Source organism: Mustela nivalis, assembly GCF_964662115.1.
Source record: "Mustela nivalis genome assembly, chromosome: 13".
Taxonomy (NCBI): domain Eukaryota; kingdom Metazoa; phylum Chordata; class Mammalia; order Carnivora; family Mustelidae; genus Mustela; species Mustela nivalis.
The window spans coordinates 19,500,462-19,524,304 of record NC_139032.1 but is presented as its reverse complement, the minus strand read 5'-3'; the positions used below and the strand labels follow the sequence as shown (position 1 = coordinate 19,524,304).

The 23,843-nt window shown below is 36.2% G+C and overlaps 1 long non-coding RNA gene across 1 annotated transcript in view; it reads right to left on the bottom strand.

The window, feature by feature from the left end:
- LOC309845959 overlaps positions 1-23,843 on the bottom strand; it is a 121,207-nt gene that overhangs the window by 28,356 nt on the left and 69,008 nt on the right. The window contains exon 3 of the long non-coding RNA XR_014301622.1: positions 1,193-1,308. This is a non-coding gene — a long non-coding RNA (uncharacterized lncRNA). The remainder of the gene's footprint in view (positions 1-1,192; positions 1,309-23,843) is intronic.

Here is a 23,843-nt window from a genome sequence, read left to right as displayed (position 1 = left end):
GGGCTGAGACGGAGACCGTGTATTTATCTTAACAGAACTGCAACTGCATTTCAAATTCTACCTTATGTGGAGGCTCTTTCAATATAGCACCTAAACAAATAAAGGGACTGGGAGATTTTTGGTTTCCTCTTTTTTTTCCCCCCCCTTTTCTTTTGATACCCTCCGCCAAGGCCCTTTCTTGTTAATTTTGTCAGCTAGTTGCTACTTAAAGCCGACTTCCACAGAGATGTATCTGCAGGTCGCTTCATCAAACATTCACTGTTCAATGCTGTGACAGCTGGTAGCAGGCGTACACACTCTCTCCTTGTTTGGTTTTCTGATAAAACCTGTCAAGTACTGGTTGACTATAACTGAATTTGTCACCCTCTCAGCAAGGTTACACCTCTTCTTACTATGAAATAAAACAATAAAACAACATTTCAAACCTCTCTTTGCTACTCCCACCCCTTGGACAAGCAAATAGATGAAGAGCAGGTTTCAACCAGACTACCGCCAACAAGGTCCATTGTTGAGGCAAAACTCTCACACGTCCCCAAACCTAAGCATCACTCTCGAGAGAGCACTTGCTCAGGAGACAATACCATGCGGAGAAGGTCAGAGAATGAGAGTCCTGGGCTTGTGTGCCCTTCAGACTGAACATCTGAAATCTCTTCCCTGGGGCAACAAATCATCCCAACTCAATGCTTGGCGGCTGAGAGCCTTCTCTGTGGACTTTTTTCCACCTTTTTCAAAGTCGTTTTTTTGGATGCTCCCCCACCCCCACCAAGAGTTGAGCAAAGTCAAAGAAAACTGAAAGAAGTAATCTCCTACACGATGTGCAGCTTGAAGGATGGGAGCCTGTGAGGAAATTGGAAGTGTGAATTCCACTTTTTGATGGAATAAGGGGATAAAATGTTTCAGTGGGAGAGTCATCTTTTAGCAGCTATCAGGCAGCCGTGGCAGAGAATTCTGTTGGCCTCATATACTCACACGGAACTGCATCCACTGTGTCAGTCAGCTGATCGTCTGGAAGCTCCCTTGCTTCCTCCCCACCTCTCCCTTCCTTCTGGTACATCCTACTGCAAGTTTTTTACTGGAGGGTTTTTTTGGTTTGTTTGTTTTTTGTTTTTTGTTTTGTTTTTTTACCTGCCCCTCAGGGTGATAACGACACCCAACTTCAAGGCTGAAAGCTGAAAACAAACTGAGAACTTACCCTGTGCAGGTCTCTTCTTCTGGGTGTTGACTGACTTCCAAAGCTGTAGGCTTGTTCACTTTCCAGTGCTTTTAGGAGTTGGGTTTTGTAGTTTGGCCAGAGTTCACTGTTCTCACCTAGGAGAGGGAGCACTGAGGTGACCGTCTCGAAGGAACTTAGTTATGCTCAAAATGGAACTCCACAGGCACCATTCTTACTACTCACTCTGACATATTTATTATACTGAGGGCTTCCGGGGTTTTATTATACTGAGGGCTTCCGGGGTCAACGTTTTACCTGATATTGACCTGAATTGCCAGACTATGTTTACACGGTGAATTTCTTTCAGTTGCTTAAATATCCCCTTTTATTCCGGCTACTCAGTGTTTTGTTAAAACAATGTTATAGAAATGGTTGAAAATATAAATAATACCCTATAAATTGTTTCACAGAGGTCTTTTTTACAAACTGTGATTTTTCCTCACATAAAATATGAGTTTAGAGATTATGTGAGAAAAAAAAAGTTGAAAACATCTGTCTTCTCTTGTAGCAAATTCTTTCTGGTTGTTGATTCAACAGCCATTTTGCAAATTGAAGAATTTTGTTCCTTTCATTTTATTTAAATTGTTTATAAGTAAAAGGATGTGTTTAGTGGTCTCTCAAAAGAACAGATTAAGGCTATATCATTTTTCAATTTAAAAGTTTTTTTTAGCTTTATACAGAGTTTAAAAAAAACACAGCTTTTTTCTTTTCTTTCTTTTTTTATTTGTACTTTTAAATGTTAGGAACATTTATGGTTGTAATTAAGTTTGCGTAAACATTACTTTTTGAACTCTAAAGAATCACACTCATTTGAAAACCACGTTCCTCCACTGAGTTTGCTAATGTGCGAAGTAGGGAGAGAGGCTCAAAATTTACAAAAAGGAAAATGTGTCAAATAACATTTTGTTCTTTTATAGTCATCTTATTTGCCACCGATGGAATTCTCCTTCCTGGGCTGCTTGCTCCACATCAGGCTAATGTTTTTTTTTTTTTTTTTTTTTTTTTTTTTTTAAGAAAAGTTGATTATCAACATCTCATATGGAGCTGTCAAGCAGGTGCATTTCTTTTCTTTTTTAAAAATATTTTATTTATTTATTTGACAGGCAGAGATCATAAGTAGGCAGAGAGGCAGGCAGAGAAAGAGGAGGAAGCAGGCTTCCTGCTGAGCAGAAAGCCTGATGTCAGGCTCGATCTCAGGACCCTGGGATCATGACCTGAGCTGAAGGCAAAGGCTTTAACCCACTGAGCCACCCAGGGCCCCTCATCTCTTAATCCTCAAAGTGCCCACTTTCTTCTGGCTGCTTTCTCAAATTAGGTAGCATATACTTATATTGGAATCAGTTTAATCTCTGCGTCATGGATCTAGTTGGGGAAAAGGGTAGCTTTTTTTTTTTTTTTTTTTAACTTTAGGAAGGCTTCTACCCTCTAGTCCCTTCCCTTCAAATGTGCTTGACTTATTCCTGAAAGACTCTGGCCACTTCACTGCACTGAACACATCCTCTTCGCTCCGCTGCAAATGGTCTTCTTACGTTTCTACGATCTAAGAACTGATAAATTCACCATGGCTTCTTAGAGTGTGTCTGACTACAGTAGATCCTCATCGCTTTTTTTTTTTTTTTTTTACATTTTTGTGCTTCTTATTGGTGACTTTCCCTGTTTAAAATGGTCCTAAAGCATATTGCTAAAGTGCTATCAATGTCTAAGAGCAAGAAAACTCTGATGTGCCTTACGAAAAAAATGTGGTCTTTTAGGTATAAGATATTGTGCTGTTGGCCATGAATTCAATGCGAATAAATCAACAGTATCTATTAAATAAGGTGCCTCTGAATAGAAACACACATAAAACAATACAAACACACATAAAAAAATTCATCAACTGATGAATATATTATGACCAGAGGCTTACAGGAACCTAACCTTGTACTTCCCCTAGGAGCAAAGGCTCAGCATTCTCTAATTCAGTGTCAGTGGTGACCTAATAGATTACAACTACAGTGTATAGCCAGAATTATCTGTACCTCAGTTCTTTCTCTTTTGCAGGTGTCTCTTCCTTCATCTACCTTTCAAACTCACAAACAGTTAGTTATTTTAAGTTTAGAGGACAGATAAAACACTGTGGGTCAAAGCAGAAATCTGATAATGGAGGACTTGAGGTATGAACTTAAGAAAGGACAGGATTCTGACAGGCAGAGAAGGAGGAGATGGAGGCATGGCATGAGGAATGAGGTCAAGGTGGAAACGTTCAGGAATATGTGAGGATACATAAAGGAAAAAATAAGGAGGCCAGTGAATCCAGCAAAGAGAGAACATGGTGAGGATAACTAGTAAATAAGCTTAGAGAGAAAGGGAGGTTCATATTGAGTAACACTGAAGGGTAGTTTAAACAAAGAAAAAAAACCCAAGGAAAAAAAATTTGCTCTCCAAGGAATTTTTCTTATTGCCTGGATCACACACTTACACACATACACATGCACACACAAGTGTAATGAAAAAGCATTACAACAAAGAAGCATACATCAAATCTGTTGCAAATTTTTATCTCCTGAGTACGAGGGCAATTTTCCAAGGAATTAGGCATTGATGAAGTCTGAACTTTCAGCATGTCTGTTTATTATTTGCTCAAATTAAAAAAAGTTCTCTTGAAATAAAAATGAAATAAAAATAATGTTTATAATCGACATGTGTCAGGATGATCTTAAATCATACTATTGGGTGGGTGAGAAATAAAATTAACACAAAAGCAACAAACAGCACTTGTGAGTTGACATCAGCCCCTGACAACTCATCTCAGGAGTTTTGTGTTTGTGAAAAATGGGGGAGGGTAACACTGGAAGTGTTTTTACCAACTGACTAAAGCAGCACTTACTTCCGTAAATACCATATAATATAATCTGTACAGTCTCCAAAGAATTTAAAGCACTCAGAAATGGCTTGCACATTCCATGCTTTTGTCACATGAGACAGGTGATGTGCTTTGAATGCGGCACCATTTTGGTATGAAAACTGCCACTTACTGGGAGTATATTTGTAATAAAAAGGGCTTTTCCCACATGAAAGCACATCTTTAAAGTTCCATTTCTCCCCAAATGTAGATGCACTGGGGGTCTCATATGTGCTCTTCACAGTTGAATTACTCTATATTGTATTTACTCAAGAAAATCCCAGTTGCTCTCCTTCCCCTTCCTTTTCCAATTCCTGATATAATATTGCCCTCTGGCAATTGGTTCTGAAACTCTGAACTGCTACCTGACTTATATTCCACAACCATCAAAATCATTCTATCTTTGGGGGAAGAATTCAGGGATTGATCGTAAGATTAATGAAGACCAATGAGGTGGCTAATCTCCTCTTAGTAAGTACTTTTTCAATTAAAAGCTATTTTGATTTATTTGGGTCTGAATTATTTGGATAATTACATACTTCAAATGATTCCAAAAGTGCCGTATCTGACTTCATACTCCTTCCGCACTTAAAGCCTATGTCTCCAATGGCTTGCTGAATAACTCCACAAATTTTGGCTGGCCACCCACTGTTTGCACAGTGCTACACAAGAATTCACAGACAATAACATACAATAAATAATGACTCATGAGTGCAAGCATCTTGCAATCTATTTTGTTGCATTAAAACAAATGCACAGCAGGATAGAAGTATAATGTTGGAGCAGCAATCAATTATTGTTGGAGTCTGGACAATGGAACAATAAATAAATACATGGTATCTCACGAGCTGAACATGCAACGGGAGACAACCACAGCAGAACATGAGTGGAGAAAGTGGCAACATAGGTGGCCAGAGAAGTCCCCTCTGGTAAGATGATATGTGAGCAAGATTTGTGGGAAGTGGGTGAGTACATAATGTGGCTATATGTGGGAAGAGCTTTCCAAGTACAGGGAGCTGCCAACACTGTTGGATGAGGAGTCTATGTGTATCTTCTGTATATACATAGAAGGTATGTATTTTTTAAAACTTTAACCAGTACTTATAAAGTACTTAACACATACTAAGTACTGTTCTAAATGACTACAAATATTGAGTCATTTAATCATTACCACATGATCCAAGTTTTCTCAACCACAGCACTATTAATATTTTGAGCCAGATAATTTTATTTTGAGAGCTAGCCTATGGGTAGGCTAGGCTATGGGTAGGATGTTCAGTAGTACCTTTGGATTCTTCCCACTAGAAACTAGTAGCACCTCCCAAGATGTGACAAACAGAAATGTCCCCCAAATTGCCAAATACCTTCCAAGAGGCAAAATCATCCCCACTGAAGACTGCTGATGTAACCCATTTGTCATTTCTAATTGTCATTTCTAATTATTGAAAGAAACACACAGGATGATGCATCTAGCAGGTTGAGTTGGAATCCAAACCCCAGTAAGAGTCCTGGAAAACATACTGTTAACTGCCATAGGTGCCCAATTTCTGGGACACAAAAATAAAACTTGAAGCAGTTAGAGGAGGATTAGCAATGGGGAAGGAGGTAGTAGTTAGAAGATGAGGCCAGAGAGCACCATGGGGTGGGGTGGCATTTTAAGGACTTGGCTTTTCACTCTAACTTATAAAAGGAAGCTTTTGGAAGGTTTGAACAGAGGACTGATAAGATCTGACTTACATCTTAAAATGATCACTTTGTAGCCTTAGTGGAGAGGAGGTTAAGAGTGGACGAGGACAGAAGACCAGTGGGAGAGTCCTGCTGTAGTCTAGAAGACAGATGATGGTGGTATGGAGCAGTGTGGTAGAGATGGAGATGGTTGAAAATAGAATGATTCTAGAAATATTTTGAAGGTAGATCTGATAGGATTTGCTAACAGGGTTAATGTTATATGAGTTGAAAGGGAGAAGTCAAGAAAACAGAGAATTTTAGCCCAAGCCACAGAAAGAACGGACTTGCCACTTACGGAGCAAGGAGGACTATAGATGTTCAGGTTTGAGGCTGGAGAAGGGTTGAGAATCATGAGTTATGTTCAGTACAAAATAAATTTGAGATGGCTATCAAACCCTCAGATGGAAATGTTGAGTACACACTATGAGACTACATAAGGCTGGTGTTGGGAGATAAAACTTTTGGTGTCATCAGCATAGAGATGACCTGTATATCCATAATACTCAATGAGATCATCAAGGGATTTACCAAAGATAATGTAAGAGAAGAAGTTTAAGGACTGAACCCTGAGACATTCCAATGTTCTCAGTCAGGAGAAGGAAGAAAGGTGGAGAAAAAGAGGACTAAAATGGATTTCCACTAAAATGGAAAGAGGGGAACAAAAAGTGGAATTTAACAAGCCAAGTGAAGAAGGCATTTCAGGGAGTATAGAGAAATCAACTGCTTCAAATGCTACAACTCAGTCCTGTAAGATGAAGTCAAACAATCATCCATTAGATTTGACAATGTACAGATTAATGATGAACATGACAAAAGCTATTTGTACAGAGGTAGGTATGGAAGACTGGCAGAGTTTCAAGACAATGGGAAGAAAGGAAGTAGAAAAGCTATATGCCTGTAGATATAACTTTTTCAAGACGTCTAGTTGAGGGGAATGTTGGAGCAACATGGGTTTTTGTTTTAACATTTGAGGGAATTACAGCATATTTCATACTGATGAGAATGAATCTATATAGAGAGAAAAATGGATGATTAGAAGAGGGAGGAGACAACTGAGGGAGAGATGATTTGAATAAGTAACTGGGAATAGGATCAGTGCAGAATGGGAGAAGTTGCATATGGATAGGAGCAAAGACAATTTATCTATAGTAAAGGCAGGGACAATACGGGGCAGAGAAAGTGGGTGCAGATAGATGCAGGAGGACTGGTGAATAAAATGGTGGGAATGTATACAAGTTCTCTTCTAAGTGCCTTTTAAACTTACTTATTCAAGAGAAACAGGAATCAAGAATATTTTATTTATTTATTTATTTATTTAGTTTACGATAAATAAATAAACAAATAAATAAAATATTCTTGAGCAGAGAGCCCGATGTGGGGCTCAATCCCAGGACCCTGGGATCATGACCTGAGCCAAAGGCAGAGGCTTTCACCCACTGAGCCACCCAGGCACCCCAGGAATCAAGAGTATTAAGTGATTGAAGAGGGAGAAGGAGGTGATGGAGGTGAAAGGAAATATAATAAATAAAATGGTGCTCTAAAATTTTGGAAGAGAAAATAAAGTAAAGAAACTAGTTTTATTGCTGGGCAGCAGTAAGGATCTTTTGAAGGGTTGGGTCATGAATGAAAGAGAAGCCCTTCAGCACAGTTGTGGGCTTCTTACCAGCCATAGTCATCCATCTTGGCACAGGTCCAGAGTAGACAAAGGGAGGGGATGAAGCAGAATTTTGGTTCAGCTAGAAGAGTACTGAACAGGGAAGAGATAATGACAGATTTTTGAACTTGAGGTGGGAGTCAGAGGACATGGGGCAACATGCAGTCAGAGCAGTGGGACAGTTTGAATTATAAGTCTCTTTGTGGCTGAGGAATTGTTGGGATTGAAGTATAAGATGGAGTGAGCTAGGAAGTTAGATGGTAGAAGCCAGTGGTCATGGAGGGGTGCCATCTAGGGAGTGATGAGTAGACAGAGCCCGAGACTGGTACAATTGTCTGCGTGCATCCAGAGGTGATGAGGGGCTATGGCAAGAATGTTAGAGACAGTGGTTGCCAGCCACGTCTTAGAATGTTCAGAGGCATAAATCAAGCAGATGAAACAGTGTCTTAAAGCTGTCTCTCTCAGATTTTAATTCTGTACTGCTATTTATACATACATGCACATATGCACAAATTATTAAAACATACAGAAAGGGACATAAAAAATCAAAGTAGAAAATATCAAAATTATTTGTTCTATGAACAAATCTGGAAAATGTGGACATTTTGCTTCAGAACTTTTTCATTCTGAAAGAAACACACTATGGATACAGTTGAATCCTCTTGACCTTTCTAACTCCCTCTCCCTTCCCAAATGTTTTTCTTCCCTCCCTTCCCTGAAGGTGGCATGCAACCAAATCTTTGTAAGTTGGCAATACGGACATAATAGGTAGTACTGACTGAAATAAATAAATAAAAGGCATCATACTGCGAGTGTATTCAACATCTATCCATCAAATAATCCATATTAGATTGCTTTCACTAATTTCAACTGCTGTACAATTTTTAATTTAATATTATATTACTATAGTAGTTTGCTTATCCATCTCAGTGGACACTTAGGTAGTTCCACCTTTTTGCAAGTACCAATAACGCTGCTACAGATGCCCACATTTCCTTGTGAATGTATGTGAGTATGTCTATATACTTAAAAGTGGAATTATTGCATCGTAAGGGATGAACATTTTCAACTTTGTTAGATAATTCCAAATTGCTCTACATAGCATTTGCCCACTTATAATTTCCCCTGAGGTATATAGACCTTCTCATATCCCACATGTCGTGCTAGACTTTTATATTTCTCTAGCTATCATTCAAACTTGGTATTTCCAAACTTAAATTTTTGTTAATCAATGAATATAATGAGGGAGAGGTAATATCAAATGAGTTTTTGATAATGGAGAAAGATATAAAGCCTTCACTTTAGTATTCATAACGAAGTCTAAGTGGGATTAAAAAAACTCAGTATGTGTTATAATTTCAGGGATAACCACTAAAGAATAGAAAAACACTGTATTACTTGCCACTGGTATATAGAAAAACACTAAAAACATTAAATGCATGATTATTTACCTTGCAGGGTATTCAATAACAGATGTGAAATAAAGATTTTTAGCAAAGAATAACTGAGGGCTTACCACCAACCAATCCATATTAACAGACATTTTACAATATTATGTGAAAAAGAAGGAAAGTGATCCTAGCAAAAGGTTTGAGAGCCAAGGAAGAGTGGAGAGTGAAGGAATTGGTAAAAACGTGGGTAAATACTTAACTGAATAAAACGTTAACTATATTATTAAATTTGAGGATTATAAATACAAGACGTAATTACATATTGGGTAACAGTAATAGGTAAGAGAGGATGTATGAGAGACTGTTATTCTTAAGGTCTTGTATTATTCAAATGAGAGGTACTGATGATTAACTTTAGACTCAAAGAGAACAGAAATAACTTGTATAATATCAAGGAGGAAAGAGAATGGAACAGAAATAATATTAATTCCAAAGAAAAGAGAATAAAAAAGCATAGAAAAAAGTAAGGCAAATAGAAAGCACAAATAAGATGGCAGAAAAAATTTCAAATATTTTATTAATCACATGAAATATAAATGTAATAAATTATTATTTGCAAAAAATATTCTGAGGTTGGATTAAAACAAAATTCAACTGTATGGTATCCATATGAGGTCCTCGTATATAAAATAGAAGGACCAGGAAAATTAAAAGCAAAAGGATGGAAAAAGATACACTAGACAAATAATAAGAAAAAGAAAAAGAAGAAAGAAAAAAGAAAGCTATGTAAGTATCCGGAAAAATAATGCATAGGCAAAATAAGGCATTATTTTGATTAAAGAGAGCTAAGCCAATTGAAATACGGTTTAGAATGATGGGCAGTTTCAACAAATTCAGCATGTTTATAACATATTCAGCCATAATTTCCCCCTCCTCATACTACGAATCCATCTTTGTTTTTAAACCTTAACATGCCTTTTTGTATTCATTTTATCATCATTGTCAATGCTTATTTATATTGCCAAAATACTTATTAGTTCCTCTGCTTCTCATTGCTTATTAATCCTGAACTTTCCTTCTATAATTATTATCATTATTATATTACTATTAGTTTGCAGAAGTACATTCTTTAATAAGTTTTTCATAAGGATCCATGTATATTAACTCTGTCTTTATTTTACCATTATTATCGAATGATAGCTAGAGGAATATAAAAGTCTAAGTTGATTTTTATCTTCTCTCAGTCCTTTTAAGACATTCTGTGACTTTCTTATGCTTTGACAACTGTAATTCTCTATTAGTTGAAATATGACTCAAACTTGGGTTTTGTTTCTATGTGTGTGAGTTTCTCTTAATCCACCATCCTTAATGGATGAAAGTTTAACTGCCATTTCTCTGGGACAATGAGCAAAAATTTTCTTGATTCTTTCTTAACAGAAAGTTTAGTCTTGCAAGATTCCAGGCTTCAAGCATAGTTATTAGTACCAGTCCCTTGCCTTGCATGGCTAAGAACCATGATACCTGTCTTCCCATGAGAATTTATAATCCAAGCCCTCAGCCTCAAGGGCTTCTTCTATCTAAGTCTAGCTCCCAAACCAGTCAGGCTGACATCAGATTATGCTTACTTTTTTTGCTTTCTATTCTCTATTGTTGGTACCTGGAGATTTAATTTATTCCTTCTGAACGTGGTTACAGATTTACAAAAATAGTTTTTTGTACGTGCTCCATTTTGCCTCTTGTCCTCCCTCCTTACATAATTATGACATGAGATAGTTACTTCACTTTCCATGCATTTTCTTTGTGGAATATAGTTATGTTTAATAGATTATCTGTTAATTCTTTCCCCTGTATATTATGAGTTATATGGTGCCTTATCTTACTCACCCATTCTCTAGCACATGGCTTAACACATAATAAGCACTTAATAAATGTTTACTGATCAAATAAATGAAATTCTTTCCACTTTTCATTTAAATAATAAGATATATTTGGGCTTCTGGGAGCATAAATTCAAACCAAAAAGAGAAAATTTTGGTTCACCATGACTTTCTATTCTCAAAGAGCAACAATGGGTTTATTCACTGTATAGAATTTAGAAAGAGGCCTTTCCTCATATCGATTCAATCTGCTTTCATTTTATTCTCTATTATAGAAGTGAGCTGTGTCATTTCCATCATTCTACAAATTGTAGGTTCTCTCAAACATTTTGGCTGTTTTTTTTTTTTTAAAGTTTGTTTATTTATTTGACAGAGACAGAGATCACAAGTAGGCAGAGAGGCAGGCAGAGAGAGAGAGGAAGAAGCAGGCTCCCTGCTAAGCAGAGAGCCCGATGTGGGGTTCGATCCCAGGACCCTGGGATCACGACCTGAGTTGAAGGCAAAGGCTTTAACCCACTGAGCCACCCAGGCGCCCCCCATTTTGGCTGTTTTAATTCCATAGAGCAAAGCACTGAAGAGTTAAAAAAAAATTCCAGTTGCCAAATGTAGATATAATTTCATAAATTAGGAAATTTCACTGGAAAATTTTGCTTCTCTTTGACAGTTAGCAAGGCATTGAGGTTCTCATCAAGGTAATAAAAACTGCACATTAAAATCAAAGCATTTTTGTCATTTCTAAGTTCTCCCATTTAAAGAGAGGAGTGAAAGAGTTCTTTGGCTCCTGGAATCTATTACAAGTGAACGATCAAATCAGTTCTGATTTAAACACTGTCACTTGGATTATGTTTATCTACTGCCTGGTAATGCCAAGTTAGCAGGCCTCAGAGATGAATCCCAACACTGATTGTCAACTTGACAACCTGAAGAATGAAGAACGTTACTTTATTCCTTTCTTCCCTACAGTATATGTCGGGATTTGGGGGCTGTTATGTGCTTCGAAGTTTCCTACTCCTTGAACAAGTAGAAGTGTCCAGCATTTGGTCCCTAGCAGATTCTCCTGGCCCCCAAAGGGCCTTTGTGATTTTCCAGGAGCTTATTAATGAGCTTATAATTGACTAAAATATGGACTAAAAAAATTGCAATCACTGGCTCAAGCTATAAGACAAAGAAATAACTATGTTGCATAATAGTGGCATGTAGAATTTTTCTATAATATGTTTATAGCACAGAGTGAAAGCAACAGTGCTTGCACCAGGAGACAGGAAACCTAGTTCATAACTCCTAGCTAGATCACAAAAATGCTGTGATATGTAATCAGGATCATGAAGCAAGATGCAAGTCATCCACACCCTTTAGGCCTGAGTGTACTCATCTCTAAAATTTTAAATTTGGACTAAATGATTGTTATGTTCCATTGAAATCAAACATTCTGTTTTAAAGCAATGCAGTGACTTCAAAACCTATTACTACAAATTAGATTGTATAAAATAATGCCTGAGAGAGAGACTTTCTCTGTTTTCAGATAGTTAAAATAAAGCATTTATATTTTCACATCACCTTAGACATGGTCTTACCATAACTCTTGGGGCCTTGGTAAGTCTGCCTCCTCCTGGACTTCCAATCAGCCTGTCCACAGAGACATGTGGCTCAAAGAGCTTAAATATGGCATTAATTCTCTATTTGTAGCAGTGCTAGCTATTCAGAATTACATTTGTAGTGATTAAGTCACCCTCCCGAGAAAATGTTATGAAGTAAAAAGGTGGCATAGGAATTTAATAATGTCACACGGGAGGCATCTGGGCCCTGGGCTGTTTATGTCACACAGGAAGTGTCCCTGCACTGAGCAACTGAAGAATTCATCTTCCGTTGGGTCTCTAAGAAGAGCTAAATTTATACACTATATGTTTAAAAGTCACTTTGAAATATAATCTCCAGTTAGATAAACTGAGATGTACTACTTATTACTAGGTTTAACAAGTGGAGAACAAAAAGGCTGTGATCTGTAATCAGGATCATGAAGCAAGATGCAAACATCCCTTTGTAGACCACACTATATGGGATAAAAGCAATATGGGCCAGATAGGACAAGTCCAGAGACTAATCTCAGAGCTTCATTACAAATCCATAGCCAAGTTCAGAGGAAAGTAAAACTCCGTATATCAGAGAGTCAAAGTCAAAGATGTAAGCAGAAATTGGTATCAGTATGATCCATTTGAATCCTGAACTCACAGTGAGTTGGAGTTTGGGATATAAATATTTATAATAAATAATTTTTATTTAAATGCATTGGATACCGCAGAAAACAATGTCAGAAATTTAGAGCACAAACCAGATATTCTCCAAAGAACGCAGAGGAAAGAAAAAAGAGATTTAAAAGATGAGGAGAAAGTATTGATTGGAGAAAGGATAGTCTGCATATCAGGAATCTCAGAATGAGAGGAAATATTGAAAAGGAGAAATATCTCAAGGTAGATCAAAAGAAAATTTTCCTGTATTGAAGAACTCATAAGTTTAAAGTAAAAGGGCACACTGAGTGACAACTGAAATTAATAACTAAGACGTACTACTTGATGAGATTCCGTTAATTTTTTTTGACTGCCAGTATTAATGAAAAAATCCTGTGAGTATCCAAATAAAAGAAAGGGGCTACCAACAAGGAAAAAATACAAGATGGGCAACAGACTTCTGTGCAACCCCAAAAGCCAGAAAAATGTAAAATCACTATGGAGTTTCAGCATAAAAATATTGTTACAGAAAAATTCTGTATCATATATATATATAAATTTATTTACTTGAGAGAGAATGAGTGAGAGAGAGCATGAGAGAGGAGAAGGTCAGAGGGAGAAGCAGACTCCCCAAGGAGCTGGGAGCCCGATGCAGGACTCGATCCTGGAAGTCTGGGATGATGACCTGAGCCAAAGACAGTCGCTCAACCAACTGAGCCACCCAGGTGCCCTGTATCCAGTATATTTATCATTCATGTGTGAGGGCAACAAAAAAATTTCTCAGATTCTACAAAAGGTAAAACAATCATGAAACATGAGTAACATTCCTGAACAGATGCTGAACAGTTATAAGCAGTTGAAAAATGAAATAAATTCATAAAAACCTAAATAATATTGAAAATATGGTCTTAAATATTAAATAATAATATAATAAGACATAGAGAAGTCACATTATCACAATTACGAAGCATGTAGCATTAATATAAATTTTTGAACGAGAATGTATGTGCCTGTGTGTGTATATACCCACCCCCCATATATATACAAGAAAAATGTAATACCAATAATTTTGGCCTAAAATGTCAGGTCATTTTAACCATAAAGCAATGGTAGGTAGGAATGTAGGGAGACTGACTAGTGCTTCTGGTCCTCTCAAGACAGGGGATCTGAGGTGAACATATAGCAGCCTCTTTGAATTTAGGGTGAGGAAAATTTGAATTTCATTCCACCTCAAGGCTTATATCATCTTACCCTGACTATGAAGGACTAATAATCAGCATTAATAAGCAAGCACCCAAATAACACACTAACTGGGAAAGTTACTGAGTTCTAGCTACCTGTGGTACTTTAATCATGACTCATCTAAACTCTGATTAAGCCGAGTATTAACTGGACAAAATAGACAATAAAATGTCCCTGGAGTTTTATTTATTTATTCTATCTGTGACCCTGTGGCTTACATTATCCTTATTAATCTTGAGTTCATTAATTATATACCAATCGTAAGAGTTGTACACAAAAGTAAAAATAAACAGGAAGTGGGGCGCCTGGGTGGCTCAGTGGTTTAAGCCTCTGCCTTCGGCTCAGGTCATGATCTCAGGGTCCTGGGATTGAGCCCGCATCTGGCTCTCTGCTCAGAGGGGAGCCTGTTCCCCCTCTCTCTCTGCCTGCCTGTCCGCCTACTTGTGATCTCTCTCTATCAAATAAATAAATAAAAATCTTTAAAAAATAATAAAAAAAATAAACAGGAAGGTTCAAAATAAAGTGTGTTAGTTTCTCAGGGGCTGTAACATAGCCCACTAGCTGGATGGCTTGATTTATTGCCTCAGTTCTGACGGTTCTACGTCCAAAATCAAGGTGTTGGCAGGGCTGGTTTCTTCTGGATCAACATTCAGGGGAGAGCAAGAATATGATCCATGCCTCTCACCTAGCTGCTGGGGTTTGCTAGAAATCTTTGGCATTCCTTAGCTTGGAGATGCATCACATTGATTTCTGCCTTCATCTTCACATGGCTTTCTTTCTGTGTGCATATTTGTGTCCCAATTTCCCTTTTTTGTAAGGAGACCAGTCATACTGGATAACGGGACCATCATTCTCCATTATAACCTCATCTCAACTATCTGCATCTGCAACAATCCTATTTTGAAATAAGGTCACATTTTGAGATGCTCGAAGTTATTAACACATGAATTTGGGGAGAGGCATAATTCACCCCATAACATAGAGGAATGGGCAAAATTGTATCAGGAAAATGGAAAAACAAAGCCAGGGCTGGCAACAGAAATATTAGACAAAGTGGAGTAGAAGGAAAAGAAGGATTAAGCTGAAAGTTAGATCCATACAATATAATCCAAAGTCATGAGTATGCCTGTACTAAGTAATCTAAAACAAAAATATTATAAATAAATAAAAAATAATAATCAGAACAACTTTAATGTACCTTTCCTAATCTTTGATGAATCAAGTGAACAAAAAGTTAATAAGCTTGACTTAATAGACCTTTACTGAACTTTCTACCTTTCAGGAAATTAGCATTTCTAACTTAGTTATAAAATATTTATAAAAGTTGATAGCAATCTAGGTCAGAAAAGGTATCAATTCCCCAAATTATAAATTTGTCGAGGCTTTGCTGTCTGACACAGAAAAGTAACACTAGAAATTAATAGCAAGATGACTTTTTAATTTTGAGATTTAATCAATAACTCCTAGACAAAAATAGAAAGAAATATATGCTTACTGATTATTTAGAATATAGTTTTAATGAGAGTTTTGATTAGCCATAGTTATGAGATGGGGCCAGAACTCTACACACAGGAAAAAATTATAATAAGTAAGTTTATAAGAGAAGAATAATGATTAAGAAAATGGGAATCAGTAATTTATATATTAAATAAATAAAAGATTAAAAAGCCCAAATGTAAAATTGATTTTTAAAAACAAATAAGCTCCAGTTATTTAAAGCAATTAAATAAAAAGCATTATTCTGGAAATTAAATGAAAAAAAGGAGATAAAACTTAGGAACATTAGGAATAAAAAAGAAGATACAATCTCAGATAGATAGAGGTAAATATTAGAATGCCATGGAATATTTATATTAATTAATTAGAAAATATTGAATCTACTTAGATTACTTTCCCAGGAAACATCACAATTAAAAATTAGAATATATGACATATTTATATTAATAAGAAGTATTTTATACATTTGTAGGAAACAGAAATGACCAAAACTGACTCACAATGAGATAAAAATCCAGAATGTATGAATGACTATAAGAAGTCAAAAGCACTGTCAAAAGATTTGTCAAAAGATCAATGTTACTGGACCCAGATAAAACCTAAATGATGTATCTAATAAAAGGTTAATATCCAAAATGTATAAAGAACTCACACAACTCAACACGCCTCCCCCCAAATCTGATTTTAAAAAGGGCAAGGGCGCTTGGGTGGCTCAGTCAGTTAAGCATCAGCCTTTGGCTTAGGTCATGATCCCAGGGTCCTGGGATGAAGCATCGGGTTGGGCTCCCTGCTCAGCAGAGAGTCTGCTTCTTCCTCTGCCTGCTGCTCTGCCTGCTTGTGCTCTCTCTCAAATAAATAAATAAAATCTTAAAAAAAAAAAAAAAGGGCAGAAGACCTGAACAGAGATTTCTACAAAGAAGATATACAGTACAGATGGCCAACAGACACATCGAAAGAGGCTCAACATCACTCATCATCAGGGAAATGTCAATCAAAACCACAATAAGAGATCATCTCACACTTGTCAGAATAGCTAGAATCAAAACTACAAGAAATAACAAGTGTTGGCGAGGATGTGGAGAGAAAAGAACCCTCACGCACCACTGACGGGAATGTAAACGGATGGGCTTACTGTGGAAAACAGTATGCACATTCCTTGAATAATTAAAAATAGAACTACCATATGATCCAGCAATTCCATAACTGGGTATTTACCCAAAGAAAATGAAAACACTAATTCCAAAGATATGTACACCTGCAGCATTATTTACAATAGCCAAGACATGGAAGCAGCCTGAGTGTCTACTGATAGATGAATGGATAAAGAAAATGTAGTATGTATCCACAATGGAATATTACTCAGGCTATCAAAAATTTTTTTTTAAATGTGGATTTAGACTATTCTGAAGTACACACATATGAAATCATCTTATTTCAATCAAATAACATTGGTCCAATACCAAGTTCTGAAAGCTGTAGTATATTAAAAGGCAAAAAACAGACCCAAGTTTCACTTATATTTTGAAAATGCAAAAATCATAAATTAGTTAAAAATTGAACAGTAAATTAAAGAACAGCATAGCATGAGTGAGTACGGTTAATTCTCAAAGTGAAAGGACAGTTCAGTACAAGGAGCTGCACTAGTATAACTCATTATATAACCAAGGCTGAAGGAAGAAAACACATTACCCATAACTGCTGGAAAGCACTTGATAAAACTGTAATTCACCCCAAATAAAAAGCTCTCAGAAAATTAAAAATAACAGAAAACTTCCTCAACTTAGTAAAGAATATCTCTCACACCAGTAGTTGACATTATACTTAATAATGAAAACTTCCAAATTTTCCACAAAAAAAGCAAAACATAGAATTCACTATTGCTCTGGAAGACTTATTCCAATTCATAAGATGAGGGGAAAATATACAAATATGCATGAAGAAAGATTGTGAATTATCATCAGTTGAAGATGATTTGTTAGAAATGTAAATAATTGGTTAAAAACATTAGGACTAGTAAGATAGTTCAGAAAATGGTGATTATAAAATACATAAGAATCAATGGCTTTCCAAAGTTTCAGAAAGATAGTTTAAAAATGTAATGAAAAAAACATGGTTCCATTTACATCAGCATATAGGTCAATGCATTCTCCAGTATACGGCAGTTACATTGCACAGGCTGTTAAGAGTAACTTTATGGAAGCTGATTTGAATGCATGGAGAATCTTATCATGCTAGTCCGTGGAAATACTTAATGTAAAGATATTGATTGTCTTCAAGGAGGTCTCCGGGGTAATATTTTTACAAGTTAACAAAATTACTGTAATGTTCGTCTGGAAGACTAATTGCCTGGGAATAGCTATAGAATTTTTGAAAAAAAAAATAAAAAAAAGAACACTGAGAGAAAACTTACTTTCTAGATTAAAAAACAAAACCAAAAACAAACCCCCCCAAAAAAACAAAACAAAACAAACAATGTAAGATTGAACTGACCCCAAGTAAGAGAAAAGAAAAATGAGAGAAAATTAAAATTCCATGAATCAATGCAAGGACATATAAAGTTTTGAGGCATATTTATTATGCTCTCTGAAATTGGTGGGGAAAAGGATGACTCACCAGATGCTATTGGGACAACTGGCTGATTTTTGGAGAAAAAAAAAAGTTAAAGTATTGCTTTCCAAAACAAGCCAAAGTAATTTAGATATATACATAAATACTAAAGTCATTGAAGTAGATGAAAAAACAGGTGAATATTTACATAACCTTGGGGAGTAGAAGTCCATTCTAATTAGGATACCAATTACCAGATGGCATAAAGGAAAATATTTCTGGGTTTTGCAAATATATATATATATACATATATATATATATACACACACACACACACACACACACACACACACAAACAAAAGTTCTTATATGTCAAAATTGCTATAAACATAATTTATAGGTGAAAGATAAACTAGAAAAATGTTTGCAAGTCATACATAATTTTTTCTCAATAATTAAGAAGGAAAAGATTTATGAAATATGACAGGCAACCTATAAAAAATATGAATAAATGTGAAAAAATCCAATCTCACTCTAAATAAAGAAATCATAAATGAAAATAAGCAACCATGTTGTGACTATCAAACTGGACAAGAATTTTTAAAAAATTATAATGCCTTAAGTTGGAGAACACTGAAAAATTATAATGCCTTAAGTTGGAGAACCTATAGTGTATAGGGAAAATTTTCTGAAGGGTTATCTGGCTAATTTTAATTATGCTGTGAACAAAACATTCATTTTCAAGTTAAATATCCCAACAAAAATGTTTATGGAAGGGTACAAATATAGAATCAAGAGACTATTTCAATACAGTTTATAAGACTAAAGAATTAGAGACAGACTGTCCACAACTTGGAAACTGGCTAAATATATTATGGGAGAATCACAGAAGAAAGAATTCACAGAAGCCATTAAAAATTACATGGGTATGAGACTGTGGGGAATCATTACAATCTATCATTAATTTAAAGATCAGATTCCAAAAGAACATGTACAACTATTACCAATGTATTTTTTTTAGAGAATTTATTTATTCATTTGACAGACAGAGATCACAAGTAGGCAGAGAAGCAGGCAGAGAGAAAGGAGGAAGCAGGCTCCCCGCTGAGCAGAGAGCCTGATGCGGAGCTCTATCCCAGGACCATGAGATCATGACCTAAGCTGAAGGCAGAGGCTTTAACCCATTGAGCCACCCAGGCGCCCCTACCAATGTATTTCTGGAAAAAAAAGTAACATAATATATTACAGAAAAGTAACATAATATATTAAAGTAGTATATCTGTGTGCATAATATTTCATTTGTTAGAATGAAAATAAGAAAGAAGTCATAGTTACATGTAAATAATAATGAGAGACAATTGGTTGAGAGAGATGTACTGGCCTATGGTATTTGGGCTCAGATCAAGTAGAGTAGAAACTCACATCAGAAGCATCCATCTTCAAGTTCTAGATCTACCCCCTTAGTAGTGGGTGACCTTGGGCAAGTCATTTAAGAAGTCTTCACTTTAGTTTCCTATTGTCACTTGCAGGCTGAAAGGCTATTTACCTCCCAGGTGACTGGGAATCAAGGGTGATGTACATAAATTACTATTCCAATAACATTCTTAGTATGAAATGATTTTGGCCGGTACTAGGTAAGGAGAAAGACAAGGTTCTAAGAAATCAGACCTATAGAAATACTGGAAATGTAGGATATTTTTCTTATTTATTTTTAATTCCAGATAAAAGTGAAGAAGGCACAAGTAATGCCTAAAAGGCTATAGCTATAAGTATAAATTTATTTATTTTTAATTCCAGATAAAAGTGAAGAAAGCACAAGTAATGCCTGAAAGGCTATAGCTATAAGTATAAATTAAAGATTTTAGGGGGAAAAATTTGACTATCAATAAGAGAGTCTAGCACGGTTCTGGAAAAAGGAGGCTCCTTTAGCATGGAGACTCACCAACCAGTTGGATTGAGTGTTTATTCTCCATATAAGTCATCTTTGGCAGAGTATAGGAAGTGAGACATGGGAGGAAGCTAGTATTGCCTGTTGCTTAAAAAAGATAAGTGGAGGGCACTGAACATTGAAAATACCTCATGCTATTGAATTCAGATAATGTATCAATAAGAATCTTATTTTTAAGACTTGTAGTGGTAACGAGGAGAAAGATACAAAAATGAATGGGACGGAGGACTTAGTTACTCTGTCCAAGAATTGGGAAAACATGAAAAGGAGACACTGGCTAACCGCTAATGAAGCTGTCCGTCCATGAGGATTAACTTTGCATCTTCTATACCAGTTACAATTTTAGCAGAAATTGAAATCTTGTAGCTTTGGCACCTAGTATTGATATAGGTAAAAATTACCTCAGGAAAAAGAATGGACTTTAAGAAAACTTAAAGAAGTTTAAGAAGCAAGAGGGAAAAATGGACACCAAACCCAAAAAAGCAACCATGTACGTATGTTTTTAGGGCCATCTCTGTTATCTGCGCAGACTGACCCCCTGATTTGGAACTGTGGTTACTTTGAAAACTGGTTGGCGATATGAGATCCAAAGTCTGACAACCTTTCAAGACACAAAAGAAAGCACTGTTCAATGTGAAATACGCTTTTGTTTTTGTTTTTGTTTTTCTGAGTAATAGCCACTTAAATCGTCTGATACAGATATTTTCTAAAATCTGACCAAATATTACACCCTTTTTATGTTATCTTTCGACTCGGCCCATACCAGATATCAGGCTAATTATGTCAAAAGACAACAATAATAATCAACCCTCAAAAGGTCATTTTGCTGGTTACTGGAAATGCTCAGAATAAATCTGAGAAATTTTATATCCGTTTGACTAATGGCCTGTTAAGACAGGTAGAAATTCTTGTTTGATTCTACACTGGTCAGCTCAAACTAGTGGTTTCATCTTTTCAGCAGATTTTTACACCCATTTCTCATTCCTTCAATAAATCTTTATGGAATGTTTTCTCATTCATTCATTCAACAAATATTTATTGAATAGAACAAATTTAACTGAGCATAGTAGACCTGGTGCTAAGTCCTAGACATTTGGCAGAGAACAGGATACCCAAGACAGTTACACTTGCTTTTTTTCTCTTCCTTGAGCACACATCTTTAAAAGGCACTGTGACCTTTTTTAGATTTTTTTCCATGGCTTTCTCCCTTATGTCATCCAGTCTCTGCTCAAAAGTTACCTCTTCAAAGATGCCTTCCCTGTCTACACTCCCTCCACACCTTCCATCTTTGTCTAGCTTCTCATACTGCTTTTTTATTCACAGCTCTTGTTACTGAAATTTTATGGCATTTATTTTCTGTCTCCTCCTAGATCTAGCTCCATACTAGCTTAGAAGAATGCTTGACAAACAGTAGGAGATCAAAATATTTGTGGAATGAATAAATGAATGAATGAGGTAAGTTACAATTGTTAATGGAACTCACATTTTAGTGAACCGTGAAAGGCAAGGAAGCAATTACTAATGGAGAGTGTGCTGGAGAGTCATCTCAAAGGCTATTCCGGATAGTAGTTAAAGGCAGTTTCTCTGGAGAAGAGGCTTGAGCTCACTACTGATGGGAAGGTCCTAGCTTGTGAGCCTTCCAGAAAGAGAGGCAAAGTCCCTCAGGACTGGGAAGTAGACTAGTACTGCCGAAGACCAAGGGGCAGAAGAGAAGGGAAGAGAAGTGTGAGATGCAACTGAAAAGGTAGGAAAGGGGGCAGATTTTGTGAATTTTTGTGGGCCAAGCTGAGTTTGAATTAGATATATAAATTCTGGGGATATCAATTATAAGAGTCAACCACTCTATTGAGAGAATGGATTGTGGGGGAGGGGGACTCAGGAAGGCCAGATATTGCCATGAAATGGGTGAGAAATGATGTGGCCTAAATCAGAGTGATAGCCATGGAAATGGAAGGAAGGAATATTAATGGACCAACAAGGAATATAATTTTGAAGTGAAGCCATTTGGACTTGCTGGTAGATTAGAGATGAAGATTTGAAGACTGAGGGCAATAGAAGCCTCTGGAATGATTCCTGGGTTTGGAGCTTGAAACTTTTGCAGAAGGTGGTGCCACTTACTGATACGTAAATTGTCTGGTCTCGGCATTAGGTGGTAATTATACTGGTTTAGAATGCTTTCCAATTTCACTGTGAGATTATTTTGCCCTTTGACAATTTAGAACTTAAATCTGTTTCTATTGTCACAGCAAAACCACCAAAACTTGAGTTAGTTGTCATTTCAAAAAATGCTGCTTTTCTTCCTTCTGATGCTTAATTTTGAGTGAAGATAAATGCGATGTATGGAAATGAAAACAGAAAATATGTCTTAATTCTTCTTCAATGGCATCATGCTTGGTAGAAAATGTTAAAGTTATTGACAAAACTGATATTTAGAGTGATAGACTGGCTTTAATTTCCCACCTTCTCCCAGCATAACTGGTAATGATCTAGTTTTAGTCCACATTGTCTTCTGAAAGTTGGTCAACCATAGAGAGAATTCTATTATTATAATCAATAATATAACTACATAGTTTTAATTAAAATAATTATTTAAACAGGATCCTGAAACCCTAAAGATACTGATTTTGTAATTGTTAAAATGAAGAAATTTTGTACAAACAGTTGAGTTTTAAAGATATCTTAGTAGTCTAGAATAAATAGTATTGTTTGGAACTCTTTGTGGCTTTTTTTTTTTTTAAATTTTACTTATTTGTTTGACACAGAGAGAGAAAGATCACAAGTAGGCAGAGAGGCAGGCAGAGAGAGAGAGAGGGAAGCAGGCTCCCCGCAGAGCAGAGAGCTCCATGTGGCGCTTGATCCCAGGACCGTGTGATCATGACCTCAGCTGAAGGCAGAGGCTTAATTCACTGAACCACCCAGGCGCCCCTGTTTATGTCTTTTTATCAGTTTGTTTGTCTAATAGCTGCTCTAGCAGAGAGTGTGCTCTTTGTGGCCTTCTCCATCTAAAATAATACTATAATAAACTTCTCTTGAGATTGTGTCTTGAGATTTACAAAGTATAATTCTATGTCTTCTTGTGATTGGCAATTTTTATTTTCTTCATAAAAGTGTCGCTCAATAACAAGAGGCCGTTCTAATGACAATTTAATGACAGACCCTCCAATGACAGTTTATATTGTCAAATTATTCACTTTCGCATTACCCACATCCCTTAGCTCGTTTACCATGAGTACTTAGTTATTCTTTTGGGTAGTATATGTGAATTTTTTCTCTCTTCCCTCATCTCTCTGTAAGGAAATCTTGGAGGCTAATTAGTTCATCGATCATAATTTCATTTTTGGAAGCGGTAATTCAATTCTACTCTTTCTCTTAGAGGAAGTATTTAATCATTTCTTTCTTTTGAAGTGAATTCACATACAATCTCTTCATGACTAGATCAAATGTCATGGTATTTCCTACCTAAAAGGGCATTGTTACTGAAGCTATTGGGTTGAAGCTAAAGATAAATTGATAGTTTCAGAAACCAACTTTGATAAGTTACCTCTCTGGTAAGAGGATGTCACCTGAATGATACTGTCATTTTTGAAAATGTGCATGACATTTACTACGATATGACAAGTGTAAATAGGTGATCTTAGGC